Here is a 17,424-nt window from a genome sequence, read left to right on the forward strand (position 1 = left end):
CACCCACTGACACACTGTGTACATCATGACCCACAGCCAGATACACCCTGTGAAGTGTAAAACACCCCCACTGTCCTCAGTAATATTAACACACTGACAGAGAACACAGATTAATATTAACACACTCACTGACACACTGTGTATATCATGACCCACAGTCAGATAAACCCTGTGAAGTGTAAAACACCCCCGCTGTCCTCAGGAATATTAACACACTGACAGAGAACACAGATTAATATTAACACACTCACTGACACACTGTGTATATCATGACCCACAGTCAGATACACCCTGTGAAGTGTAAAACACCCCCACTGTCCTCAGGAATATTAACACACTGACAGAGAACACAGATTAATATTAACACACTCACTGACACACTGTGTACATCATGACCCACAGTCAGATACACCCTGTGAAGTGTAAAACACCCCCACTGTCCTCAGGAATATTAACACACTGACAGAGAACACAGATTAATATTAACACACTCACTGACACACTGTGTATATCATGACCCAGAGTCTGATACACCCTGTGAAGTGTAAAACATCCCCACTGTCCTCAGTAATATTAACACAGTGACAGAGAACACAGATTAATATTAACACACTCACTGACACACTGTGTATATCATGACCCACAGTCAGATACACCCTGTGAAGAGTAAAACACCCCCACTGTCCTCAGTAATATTAACACACTGACAGAGAACACAGATTAATATTAACACACTCACTGACACACTGTGTATATCATGACCCACAGTCAGATACACCCTGTGAAGTGTGAAACACCCCCACTGTCCTCAGCAATATTAACACACTGACAGAGAACACAGATTAATATTAACACACTCACTGACACACTGTGTATATCATGATCCACAGTCAGATACACCCGGTGAAGTGTAAAACATCCCCACTGTCCTCAGGAATATTAACACACTGACAGAGAACACAGATTAATATTAACACACTCACTGACACACTGTGTACATCATGACACACAGTCAGATAAACCCTGTGAAGTGTGAAACACCCCCACTGTCCTCAGGAATATTAACACACTGACAGAGAACACAGATTAATATTAACACACCCAATGACACACTGTGTATATCATGACCCACAGTCAGATACACCCTGTGAAGTGTAAAACATCACCAATGTCCTCAGGAATATTAACACACTGGCAGAGAACACAGATTAATAATAACACACTCACTGACACACTGTGTATATCATGACCCACAGTCAGATACACCCTGTGAAGTGTAAAACACCCCCACTGTCCTCAGCAATATTAACACACTGACAGAGAACACAGATTAATATTAACACACTCACTGACACACTGTGTATATCATGACCCACAGTCAGATAAACCCTGTGAAGTGTAAAACACCCCCACTGTCCTCAGGAATATTAACACACTGACAGAGAACACAGATTAATATTAACACACTCACTGAAACACTGTGTATATCATGACTCACAGCCAGATACACCCTGTGAAGTGTAAAACACCCCCACTGTCCTCAGTAATATTAACACACTGACAGAGAACACAGATTAATATTAACACACTCACTGACACACTGTGTATATCATGATCCACAGTCAGATACACCCTGTGAAGTGTAAAACACCCCCACTGTCCTCGGGAATATTAACACACTGACAGAGAACACAGATTAATATTAACACACTCACTGACACACTGTGTATATCATGACCCACAGTCAGATACACCCTGTGAAGTGTAAAACACCCCCACTGTGCTCAGTAATATTAACACACTGACAGAGAACACAGATTAATATTAACACACTCACTGACACACTGTGTACATCATGACCCACAGTCAGATAAACCCTGTGAAGTGTAAAACACCCCCACTGTCCTCAGTAATATTAACACACTGACAGAGAACACAGATTAATATTAACACACTCACTGACACACTGTGTACATCATGACCCACAGTCAGATACACCCTGTGAAGTGTAAAACACCCCCACTGTCCTCAGTAATATTAACACACTGACAGAGAACACAGATTAATATTAACACACTCACTGACACACTGTGTATATCATGACCCACAGTCAGATACACCCTGTGAAGTGTAAAACACCCCCACTGTCCTCAACAATATTAACACACTGACAGAGAACACAGATTAATATTAACACACTCACTGACACACTGTGTATATCATGACCCACAGTCAGATAAACCCTGTGAAGTGCAAAACACCCCCACTGTCCTCAGGAATATTAACACACTGACAGAGAACACAGATTAATATTAACACACTCACTGACACACTGTGTATATCATGACTCACAGCCAGATACACCCTGTGAAGTGTAAAACACCCCCACTGTCCTCAGTAATATTAACACACTGACAGAGAACACAGATTAATATTAACACACTCACTGACACACTGTGTATATCATGATCCACAGTCAGATACACCCTGTGAAGTGTAATACACCCCCACTGTCCTCGGGAATATTAACACACTGACAGAGAACACAGATTAATATTAACACACTCACTGACACACTGTGTATATCATGACCCACAGTCAGATACACCCTGTGAAGTGTAAAACACCCCCACTGTGCTCAGTAATATTAACACACTGACAGAGAACACAGATTAATATTAACACACTCACTGACACACTGTGTACATCATGACCCACAGTCAGATAAACCCTGTGAAGTGTAAAACACCCCCACTGTCCTCAGTAATATTAACACACTGACAGAGAACACAGATTAATATTAACACACTCACTGACACACTGTGTACATCATGACCCACAGTCAGATACACCCTGTGAAGTGTAAAACACCCCCACTGTCCTCAGTAATATTAACACACTGACAGAGAACACAGATTAATATTAACACACTCACTGACACACTGTGTACATCATGACCCACAGTCAGATACACCCTGTGAAGTGTAAAACACCCCCACTGTCCTCAGGAATATTAACACACTGACAGAGAACACAGATTAATATTAACACACTCACTGACACACTGTGTATATCATGACCCACAGTCAGATACACCCTGTGAAGTGTAAAACACCCCCACTGTCCTCAGTAATATTAACACACTGACAGAGAACACAGATTAATATTAACACACTCACTGACACACTGTGTATATCATGACCCACAGTCAGATACACCCGGTGAAGTGTAAAACACCCCCACTGTCCTCAGTAATATTAACACACTGACAGAGAACACAGATTAATATTAACACACTCACTGACACACTGTGTATATCATGACCCACAGTCAGATAAACCCTGTGCAGTGTAAAACACCCCCACTGTCCTCAGTAATATTAACACACTGACAGAGAACACAGAGTAATATTAACACACCCACTGACACACTGTGTACATCATGACCCACAGCCAGATACACCCTGTGAAGTGTAAAACACCCCCACTGTCCTCAGTAATATTAACACACTGACAGAGAACACAGATTAATATTAACACACTCACTGACACACTGTGTACATCATGACCCACATTCAGATACACCCTGTGAAGTGTAAAACACCCCCGCTGTCCTCAGGAATATTAACACACTGACAGAGAACACAGATTAATATTAACACACTCACTGACACACTGTGTACATTATGACCCACAGTCAGATAAACCCTGTGAAGTGTAAAACACCCCCACTGTCCTCAGGAATATTAACACACTGACAGAGAACACAGATTAATATTAACACACTCACTGAAACACTGTGTATATCATGACTCACAGCCAGATACACCCTGTGAAGTGTAAAACACCCCCACTGTCCTCAGTAATATTAACACACTGACAGAGAACACAGATTAATATTAACACACTCACTGACACACTGTGTATATCATGATCCACAGTCAGATACACCCTGTGAAGTGTAAAACACCCCCACTGTCCTCGGGAATATTAACACACTGACAGAGAACACAGATTAATATTAACACACTCACTGACACACTGTGTATATCATGACCCACAGTCAGATAAACCCTGTGAAGTGTAAAACACCCCCACTGTCCTCAGTAATATTAACACACTGACAGAGAACACAGAGTAATATTAACACACCCACTGACACACTGTGTACATCATGACCCACAGCCAGATACACCCTGTGAAGTGTAAAACACCCCCACTGTCCTCAGTAATATTAACACACTGACAGAGAACACAGATTAATATTAACACACTCACTGACACACTGTGTACATCATGACCCACATTCAGATACACCCTGTGAAGTGTAAAACACTCCCGCTGTCCTCAGGAATATTAACACACTGACAGAGAACACAGATTAATATTAACACACTCACTGACACACTGTGTACATTATGACCCACAGTCAGATACACCCTGTGAAGTGTAAAACACCCCCACTGTCCTCAGGAATATTAACACACTGACAGAGAACACAGATTAATATTAACACACTCACTGACACACTGTGTATATCATGACCCAGAGTCAGATACACCCTGTGAAGTGTAAAACATCCCCACTGTCCTCAGTAATATTAACACAGTGACAGAGAACACAGATTAATATTAGCACACTCACTGACACACTGTGTATATCATGACCCACAGTCAGATACACCCTGCGAAGTGTAAAACACCCCCACTGTCCTCAGTAATATTAACACACTGACAGAGAACACAGATTAATATTAACACACTCACTGACACACTGTGTATATCATGACCCACAGTTAGATACACCCTGTGAAGTGTAAAACACCCCCACTGTCCTCAGCAATATTAACACACTGACAGAGAACACAGATTAATATTAACACACTCACTGACACACTGTGTATATCATGATCCACTGTCAGATACACCCGGTGAAATGTAAAACATCCCCACTGTCCTCAGGAATATTAACACACTGACAGAGAACACAGATTAATATTAACACACTCACTGACACACTGTGTACATCATGACCCACAGTCAGATAAACCCTGTGAAGTGTGAAACACCCCCACTGTCCTCAGGAATATTAACACACTGACAGAGAACACAGATTAATATTAACACACCCACTGACACACTGTGTATATCATGACCCACAGTCAGATACACCCTGTGAAGTGTAAAACATCCCCACTGTCCTCAGGAATATTAACACACTGGCAGAGAACACAGATTAATATTAACACACTCACTGACACACTGTGTATATCATGACCCACAGTCAGATACACCCTGTGAAGTGTAAAACACCCCCACTGTCCTCAGCAATATTAACACACTGACAGAGAACACAGATTAATATTAACACACTCACTGACACACTGTGTATATCATGACCCACAGTCAGATAAACCCTGTGAAGTGTAAAACACCCCCACTGTCCTCAGCAATATTAACACACTGACAGAGAACACAGATTAATATTAACACACTCACTGACACACTGTGTATATCATGACCCACAGTCAGATACACCCTGTGAAGTGTGAAACACCCCCACTGTCCTCAGGAATATAAACACACTGACAGAGAACACAGATTAATATTAACACACTCACTGACACACTGTGTATATCATGACCCAGAGTCAGATACACCCTGTGAAGTGTAAAACATCCCCACTGTCCTCAGGAATATTAACACACTGACAGAGAACACAGATTAATATTAACACACTCACTGACACACTGTGTATATCATGACTCACAGCCAGATACACCCTGTGAAGTGTAAAACACCCCCACTGTCCTCAGTAATATTAACACACTGACAGAGAACACAGATTAATATTAACACACTCACTGACACACTGTGTATATCATGATCCACAGTCAGATACACCCTGTGAAGTGTAAAACACCCCCACTGTCCTCGGGAATATTAACACACTGACAGAGAACACAGATTAATATTAACACACTCACTGACACACTGTGTATATCATGACCCACAGTCAGATACACCCTGTGAAGTGTAAAACACCCCCACTGTGCTCAGTAATATTAACACACTGACAGAGAACACAGATTAATATTAACACACTCACTGACACACTGTGTATATCATGACCCACAGTCAGATAAACACTGTGAAGTGTAAAACACCCCCACTGTCCTCAGTAATATTAACACACTGACAGAGAACACAGATTAATATTAACACACTCACTGACACACTGTGTACATCATGACCCACAGTCAGATACACCCTGTGAAGTGTAAAACACCCCCACTGTCCTCAGTAATATTAACACACTGACAGAGAACACAGATTAATATTAACACACTCACTGACACACTGTGTACATCATGACCCACAGTCAGATACACCCTGTGAAGTGTAAAACACCCCCACTGTCCTCAGCAATATTAACACACTGACAGAGAACACAGATTAATATTAACACACTCACTGACACACTGTGTATATCATGACCCACAGTCAGATAAACCCTGTGAAGTGTAAAACACCCCCACTGTCCTCAGGAATATTAACACACTGACAGAGAACACAGATTAATATTAACACACTCACTGACACACTGTGTATATCATGACTCACAGCCAGATACACCCTGTGAAGTGTAAAACACCCCCACTGTCCTCAGTAATATTAACACACTGACAGAGAACACAGATTAATATTAACACACTCACTGACACACTGTGTATATCATGATCCACAGTCAGATACACCCTGTGAAGTGTAAAACACCCCCACTGTCCTCGGGAATATTAACACACTGACAGAGAACACAGATTAATATTAACACACTCACTGACACACTGTGTATATCATGACCCACAGTCAGATACACCCTGTGAAGTGTAAAACACCCCCACTGTGCTCAGTAATATTAACACACTGACAGAGAACACAGATTAATATTAACACACTCACGGACACACTGTGTATATCATGACCCACAGTCAGATACACCCTGTGAAGTGTAAAACACCCCCACTGTGCTCAGTAATATTAACACACTGACAGAGAACACAGATTAATATTAACACACTCACTGACACACTGTGTACATCATGACCCACAGTCAGATAAACCCTGTGAAGTGTAAAACACCCCCACTGTCCTCAGTAATATTAACACACTGACAGAGAACACAGATTAATATTAACACACTCACTGACACACTGTGTACATCATGACTCACAGTCAGATACACCCTGTGAAGTGTAAAACACCCCCACCGTCCTCAGGAATATTAACACACTGACAGAGAACACAGATTAATATTAACACACTCACTGACACACTGTGTACATCATGACTCACAGTCAGATACACCCTGTGAAGTGTAAAACACCCCCACTGTCCTCAGGAATATTAACACACTGACAGAGAACACAGATTAATATTAACACACTCACTGACACACTGTGTACATCATGACCCACAGTCAGATACACCCTGTGAAGTGTAAAACACCCCCACTGTCCTCAGTAATATTAACACACTGACAGAGAACACAGATTAATATTAACACACTCACTGACACACTGTGTATATCATGACCCACAGTCAGATACACCCTGTGAAGTGTAAAACACCCCCACTGTCCTCAGTAATATTAACACACTGACAGAGAACACAGATTAATATTAACACACTCACTGACACACTGTGTATATCATGACCCACAGTCAGATACACCCTGTGAAGTGTAAAACACCCCCACTGTCCTCAGGAATATTAACACACTGACAGAGAACACAGATTAATATTAACACACTCACTGACACACTGTGTATATCATGACCCACAGTCAGATACACCCTGTGAAGTGTAAAACACCCCACTGTCCGCAGCAATATTAACACACTGACAGAGAACACAGATTAATACTAACACACTCACTGACGCACTGTGTATATCATGACCCACAGTCAGATGCACCCTGTGAAGTGCAAAACACCCCCACTGTCCTCAGCAATATTAACACACTGACAGAGAACACAGATTAATATTAACACACTCACTGACACACTGTGTACATCATGACCCAGACTCAGATACACCCTGTGAAGTGTAAAACACCCCCACTGTCCTCAGTAATATTAACACACTGACAGAGAACACAGATTAATATTAACACACTCACTGACACACTGTGTATATCATGACCCACAGTCAGATACACCCTGTGAAGTGTAAAACACCCCCACTGTCCTCAGCAATATTAACACACTGACAGAGAACACAGATTAATATGAACACACTCACTGACACACTGTGTATATCATGACCCACAGTCAGATAAACCCTGTGAAGTGTAAAACACCCCCACTGTCCTCAGGAATATTAACACACTGACAGAGAACACAGATTAATATTAACACACTCACTGACACACTGTGTATATCATGACTCACAGCCAGATACACCCTGTGAAGTGTAAAACACCCCCACTGTCCTCAGTAATATTAACACACTGACAGAGAACACAGATTAATATTAACACACTCACTGACACACTGCGTATATCATGATCCACAGTCAGATACACCCTGTGAAGTGTAAAACACCCCCACTGTCCTCGGGAATATTAACACACTGACAGAGAACACAGATTAATATTAACACACTCACTGACACACTGTGTATATCATGACCCACAGTCAGATACACCCTGTGAAGTGTAAAACACCCCCACTGTGCTCAGTAATATTAACACACTGACAGAGAACACAGATTAATATTAACACACTCACTGACACACTGTGTACATCATGACCCACAGTCAGATAAACCCTGTGAAGTGTAAAACACCCCCACTGTCCTCAGTAATATTAACACACTGACCGAGAACACAGATTATTATTAACACACTCACTGACACACTGTGTACATCATGACCCACAGTCAGATACACCCTGTGAAGTGTAAAACACCCCCACTGTCCTCAGGAATATTAACACACTGACAGAGAACACAGATTAATATTAACACACTCACTGACACACTGTGTACATCGTGACCCAATGTCAGATACACCCCGTGAAGTGTAAAACACCCCCACTGTCCTCAGGAATATTAACACACTGACAGAGAACACAGATTAATATTAACACACTCACTGACACACTGTGTACATCATGACCCACAGTCAGATGCACCCTGTGAAGTGTAAAACACCCCCACTGTCCTCAGGAATATTAACACACTGACAGAGAACACAGATTAATATTAACACACTCACTGACACACTGTGTATATCATGACCCACAGTCAGATACACCCTGTGAAGTGTAAAACACCCCCACTGTCCTCAGTAATATTAACACACTGACAGAGAACACAGATTAATATTAACACACTCACTGACACACTGTGTACATCATGACTCACATTCAGATACACCCTGTGAAGTGTAAAACACCCCCACTGTCCTCAGGAATATTAACACACTGACAGAGAACACAGATTAATATTAACACACTCACTGACACACTGTGTATATCATGACCCACAGTCAGATACACCCTGTGAAGTGTAAAACACCCCACTGTCCGCAGCAATATTAACACACTGACAGAGAACACAGATTAATACTAACACACTCACTGACACACTGTGTATATCATGACCCACAGTCAGATGCACCCTGTGAAGTGAAAAACACCCCCACTGTCCTCAGCAATATTAACACACTGACAGAGAACACAGATTAATATTAACACACTCACTGACACACTGTGTACATCATGACCCAGACTCAGATACACCCTGTGAAGTGTAAAACACCCCCACTGTCCTCAGTAATATTAACACACTGACAGAGAACACAGATTAATATTAACACACTCACTGACACACTGTGTATATCATGACCCACAGTCAGATACACTCTGTGAAGTGTAAAACATCCCCACTGTCCTCAGGAATATTAACACACTGACAGAGAACACAGATTAATATTAACACACTCACTGACACACTGTGTATATCATGACCCACAGTCAGATACACCCTGTGAAGTGTAAAACACCCCCACTGTCCTCAGTAATATTAACACACTGACAGAGAACACAGATTAATATTAACACACTCACTGACACACTGTGTACATCATGACCCACAGTCAGATAAACCCTGTGAAGTGTAAAACACCCCCACTGTGCTCAGTAATATTAACACACTGACAGAGAACACAGATTAATATTAACACACTCACTGACACACTGTGTACATCATGACCCACAGTCAGATAAACCCTGTGAAGTGTAAAACACCCCCACTGTCCTCAGTAATATTAACACACTGACCGAGAACACAGATTATTATTAACACACTCACTGACACACTGTGTACATCATGACCCACAGTCAGATACACCCTGTGAAGTGTAAAACACCCCCACTGTCCTCAGGAATATTAACACACTGACAGAGAACACAGATTAATATTAACACACTCACTGACACACTGTGTACATCGTGACCCAATGTCAGATACACCCCGTGAAGTGTAAAACACCCCCACTGTCCTCAGGAATATTAACACACTGACAGAGAACACAGATTAATATTAACACACTCACTGACACACTGTGTACATCATGACCCACAGTCAGATGCACCCTGTGAAGTGTAAAACACCCCCACTGTCCTCAGGAATATTAACACACTGACAGAGAACACAGATTAATATTAACACACTCACTGACACACTGTGTATATCATGACCCACAGTCAGATACACCCTGTGAAGTGTAAAACACCCCCACTGTCCTCAGTAATATTAACACACTGACAGAGAACACAGATTAATATTAACACACTCACTGACACACTGTGTACATCATGACTCACATTCAGATACACCCTGTGAAGTGTAAAACACCCCCACTGTCCACAGGAATATTAACACACTGACAGAGAACACAGATTAATATTAACACACTCACTGACACACTGTGTATATCATGACCCACAGTCAGATACACCCTGTGAAGTGTAAAACACCCCACTGTCCGCAGCAATATTAACACACTGACAGAGAACACAGATTAATACTAACACACTCACTGACACACTGTGTATATCATGACCCACAGTCAGATGCACCCTGTGAAGTGAAAAACACCCCCACTGTCCTCAGCAATATTAACACACTGACAGAGAACACAGATTAATATTAACACACTCACTGACACACTGTGTACATCATGACCCAGACTCAGATACACCCTGTGAAGTGTAAAACACCCCCACTGTCCTCAGTAATATTAACACACTGACAGAGAACACAGATTAATATTAACACACTCACTGACACACTGTGTATATCATGACCCACAGTCAGATACACTCTGCGAAGTGTAAAACATCCCCACTGTCCTCAGGAATATTAACACACTGACAGAGAACACAGATTAATATTAACACACTCACTGACACACTGTGTATATCATGACCCACAGTCAGATACACCCTGTGAAGTGTAAAACACCCCCACTGTCCTCAGTAATATTAACACACTGACAGAGAACACAGATTAATATTAACACACTCACTGACACACTGTGTACATCATGACCCACAGTCAGATAAACCCTGTGAAGTGTAAAACACCCCCACTGTCCTCAGTAATATTAACACACTGACAGAGAACACAGATTAATATTAACACACTCACTGACACACTGTGTACATCATGACCCACAGTCAGATAAACCCTGTGAAGTGTAAAACACCCCCACTGTCCTCAGTAATATTAACACACTGACAGAGTACACAGATTAATATTAACACACTCACTGACACACTGTGTACATCGTGACCCACAGTCAGATACACCCTGTGAAGTGTAAAACACCCCCACTGTCCTCAGTAATAATAACACACTGACAGAGAACACAGATTAATATTAACACACTCACTGACACACTGTGTACATCGTGACCCACAGTCAGATACACCCTGTGAAGTGTAAAACACCCTCACTGTCCTCAGGAATATTAACACACTGACAGAGAACACAGATTAATATTAACACACTCACTGACACACTGTGTACATCATGACCCACAGTCAGATAAACCCTGTGAAGTGTAAAACACCCCCATTGTCCTCAGTAATATTAACACACTGACAGAGAACACAGATTAATATTAACACACTCACTGACACACTGTGTACATCATGACCCCCAGTCAGATACACCCTGTGAAGTGTAATACACCCCCACTGTCCTCAGTAATATTAACACACTGACAGAGAACACAGATTAATATTAACACACTCACTGACACACTGTGTACATCGTGACCCACAGTCAGATACACCCTGTGAAGTGTAAAACACCCCCACTGTCCTCAGTAATATTAACACACTGACAGAGAACACAGATTAATATTAACACACTCACTGACACACTGTGTACATCGTGACCCACAGTCAGATACACCCTGTGAAGTGTAAAACACCCCCACTGTCCTCAGGAATATTAACACACTGACAGAGAACACAGATTAATATTAACACACTCACTGACACACTGTGTACATCATGACCCACAGTCAGATAAACCCTGTGAAGTGTAAAACACCCCCACTGTCCTCAGTAATATTAACACACTGACAGAGAACACAGATTAATATTAACACACTCACTGACACACTGTGTACATCATGACCCACAGTCAGATACACCCTGTGAAGTGTAAAACACCCCCACTGTCCTCAGTAATATTAACACACTGACAGAGAACACAGATTAATATTAACACACTCACTGACACACTGTGTACATCGTGACCCACAGTCAGATACACCCTGTGAAGTGTAAAACACCCCCACTGTCCTCAGGAATATTAACACACTGACAGAGAACACAGATTAATATTAACACACTCACTGACACACTGTGTATATCGTGACCCACAGTAAGATACACCCTGTGAAGTGTAAAACACCCCCACTGTCCTCAGTAATATTAACACACTGACAGAGAACACAGATTAATATTAACACACTCACTGACACACTGTGTATATCATGACCCACAGTCAGATACACCCTGTGAAGTGTAAAACATCCCCACTGTCCTCAGGAATATTAACACACTGACAGAGAACACAGATTAATATTAACACACTCACTGACACACTGTGTATATCATGACCCACAGTCAGATGCACCCTGTGAAGTGTAAAACACCCCCACTGTCCTCAGGAATATTAACACACTGACAGAGAACACAGATTAATATTAACACACTCACTGACACACTGTGTATATCATGACCCACTGTCAAATACACCCTGTGAAGTGTAAAACACCCCCACTGTCCTCAGTAATATTAACACACTGACAGAGAACACAGATTAATATTAACACACTCACTGACACACTGTGTACATCATGACTCACAGTCAGATACACCCTGTGAAGTGTAAAACACCCCCACTGTCCTCAGGAATATTAACACACTGACAGAGAACACAGATTAATATTAACACACTCACTGACACACTGTGTACATCATGACCCACAGTCAGATACACCCTGTGAAGTGTAAAATACCCCCACTGTCCTCAGGAATATTAACACACTGACAGAGAACACAGATTAATATTAACACACTCACTGACACACTGTGTACATCATGACCCACAGTCAGATACACCCTGTGAAGTGTAAAACACCCCCACTGTCCTCAGTAATATTAACACACTGACAGAGAACACAGATTAATATTAACACACTCACTGACACACTGTGTATATCATGACCCACAGTCAGATACACCCTGTGAAGTGTAAAACACCCCCACTGTCCTCAGGAATATTAACACACTGACAGAGAACACAGATTAATATTAACACACTCACTGACACACTGTGTATATCATGACCCACAGTCAGATACACCCTGTGAAGTGTAAAACACCCCCACTGTCCTCAGCAATATTAACACACTGACAGAGAACACAGATTAATATTAACACACTCACTGACACACTGTGTATATCATGACCCACAGTCAGATACACCCTGTGAAGTGTAAAACACCCCCACTGTCCTCAGTAATATTAACACACTGACAGAGAACACAGATTAATATTAACACACTCACTGACACACTGTGTATATCATGACCCACAGTCAGATGCACCCTGTGAAGTGTAAAACACCCCCACTGTCCTCAGGAATATTAACACACTGACAGAGAACACAGATTAATATTAACACACTCACTGACACACTGTGTATATCATGACCCACTGTCAGATACACCCTGTGAAGTGTAAAACACCCCCACTGTCCTCAGTAATATTAACACACTGACAGAGAACACAGATTAATATTAACACACTCACTGACACACTGTGTACATCATGACTCACAGTCAGATACACCCTGTGAAGTGTAAAACACCCCCACTGTCCTCAGGAATATTAACACACTGACAGAGAACACAGATTAATATTAACACACTCACTGACACACTGTGTACATCATGACCCACAGTCAGATACACCCTGTGAAGTGTAAAATACCCCCACTGTCCTCAGGAATATTAACACACTGACAGAGAACACAGATTAATATTAACACACTCACTGACACACTGTGTACATCATGACCCACAGTCAGATACACCCTGTGAAGTGTAAAACACCCCCACTGTCCTCAGTAATATTAACACACTGACAGAGAACACAGATTAATATTAACACACTCACTGACACACTGTGTATATCATGACCCACAGTCAGATACATCCTGTGAAGTGTAAAACACCCCCACTGTCCTCAGGAATATTAACACACTGACAGAGAACACAGATTAATATTAACACACTCACTGACACACTGTGTATATCATGACCCACAGTCAGATACACCCTGTGAAGTGTAAAACACCCCCACTGTCCTCAGCAATATTAACACACTGACAGAGAACACAGATTAATATTAACACACTCACTGACACACTGTGTATATCATGACCCACAGTCAGATACACCCTGTGAAGTGTAAAACACCCCCACTGTCCTCAGTAATATTAACACACTGACAGAGAACACAGATTAATATTAACACACTCACTGACACACTGTGTACATCATGACCCACAGTCAGATACACCCTGTGAAGTGTAACACACCCCCACTGTCCTCAGTAATATTAACACACTGACAGAGAACACAGATTAATATTAACACACTCACTGACACAGTGTGTACATCATGACCCACAGTCAGATACACCCTGTGAAGTGTAAAACACCCCCACTGTCCTCAGTAATATTAACACACTGACAGAGAACACAGATTAATATTAACACACTCACTGACACACTGTGTATATCATGACCCAGAGTCAGATACACCCTGTGAAGTGTAAAACACCCCCACTATCCTCAGGAATATTAACACACTGACAGAGAACACAGATTAATATTAACACACTCACTGACACACTGTGTATATCATGACCCACAGTCAGATACACCCTGTGAAGTGTAAAACACCCCACTGTCCGCAGCAATATTAACACACTGACAGAGAACACAGATTAATATTAACACACTCACTGACACACTGTGTATATCATGACCCACAGTTAGATACACCCTGTGAAGTGTAAAACACCCCCACTGTCCTCAGGAATATTAACACACTGACAGAGAACACAGATTAATATTAACACACTCACTGACACACTGTGTATATCATGACCCACAGTCAGATAAACCCTGTGAAGTGTAAAACACCCCCACTGTCCTCAGTAATATTAACACACTGACAGAGAACACAGATTAATATTAACACACTCACTGACACACTGTGTATATCATGACCCACAGTCAGATAAACCCTGTGAAGTGTAAAACACCCCCACTGTCCTCAGGAATATTAACACACTGACAGAGAACACAGATTAATATTAACATACTCACTGACACACTGTGTACATCATGACCCACAGTCAGATACACCCTGTGAAGTGTAAAACACCCCCACTGCCCTCAGTAATATTAACACACTGACATAGAACACAGATTAATATTAACACACTCACTGACACACTGTGTACATCATGACCCAGAGTCAGATACACCCTGTGAAGTGTAAAACACCCCCACTGTCCTCAGTAATATTAACACACTGACAGAGAACACAGATTAATATTATCACACTCACTGACACACTGTGTATATCATGACCCACAGTCAGATACACCCTGTGAAGTGTAAAACACCCCCACTGTCCTCAGTAATATTAACAGACTGACAGAGAACACAGATTAATATTAACACACTCACTGACACACTGTGTACATCGTGACCCACTGTCAGATACACCCCGTGAAGTGTAAAACACCCCCACTGTCCTCAGAAATATTAACACACTGACAGAGAACACAGATTAATATTAACACACTCACTGACACACTGTGTACATCATGACCCACAGTCAGATGCACCCTGTGAAGTGTAAAATACCCCCACTGTCCTCAGGAATATTAACACACTGACAGAGAACACAGATTAATATTAACACACTCACTGACACACTGTGTATATCATGACCCACAGTCAGATACACCCTGTGAAGTGTAAAACACCCCCACTGTCCTCAGTAATATTAACACACTGACAGAGAACACAGATTAATATTAACACACTCACTGACACACTGTGTACATCATGACTCACAGTCAGATACACCCTATGAAGTGTAAAACACCCCCACTGTCCTCAGGAATATTAACACACTGACAGAGAACACAGATTAATATTAACACACTCACTGACACACTGTGTATATCATGACCCACAGTCAGATACACCCTGTGAAGTGTAAAACACCCCACTGTCCGCAGCAATATTAACACACTGACAGAGAACACAGATTAATACTAACACACTCACTGACACACTGTGTATATCATGACCCACAGTCAGATGCACCCTGTGAAGTGAAAAACACCCCCACTGTCCTCAGCAATATTAACACACTGACAGAGAACACAGATTAATATTAACACACTCACTGACACACTGTGTACATCATGACCCAGACTCAGATACACCCTGTGAAGTGTAAAACACCCCCACTGTCCTCAGTAATATTAACACACTGACAGAGAACACAGATTAATATTAACACACTCACTGACACACTGTGTATATCATGACCCACAGTCAGATACACTCTGTGAAGTGTAAAACATCCCCACTGTCCTCAGGAATATTAACACACTGACAGAGAACACAGATTAATATTAACACACTCACTGACACACTGTGTATATCATGACCCACAGTCAGATACACCCTGTGAAGTGTAAAACACCCCCACTGTCCTCAGTAATATTAACACACTGACAGAGAAC

The sequence above is a fragment of the Heterodontus francisci genome, unplaced genomic scaffold (assembly GCF_036365525.1).
Source record: "Heterodontus francisci isolate sHetFra1 unplaced genomic scaffold, sHetFra1.hap1 HAP1_SCAFFOLD_344, whole genome shotgun sequence".
Classification (NCBI taxonomy): domain Eukaryota; kingdom Metazoa; phylum Chordata; class Chondrichthyes; order Heterodontiformes; family Heterodontidae; genus Heterodontus; species Heterodontus francisci.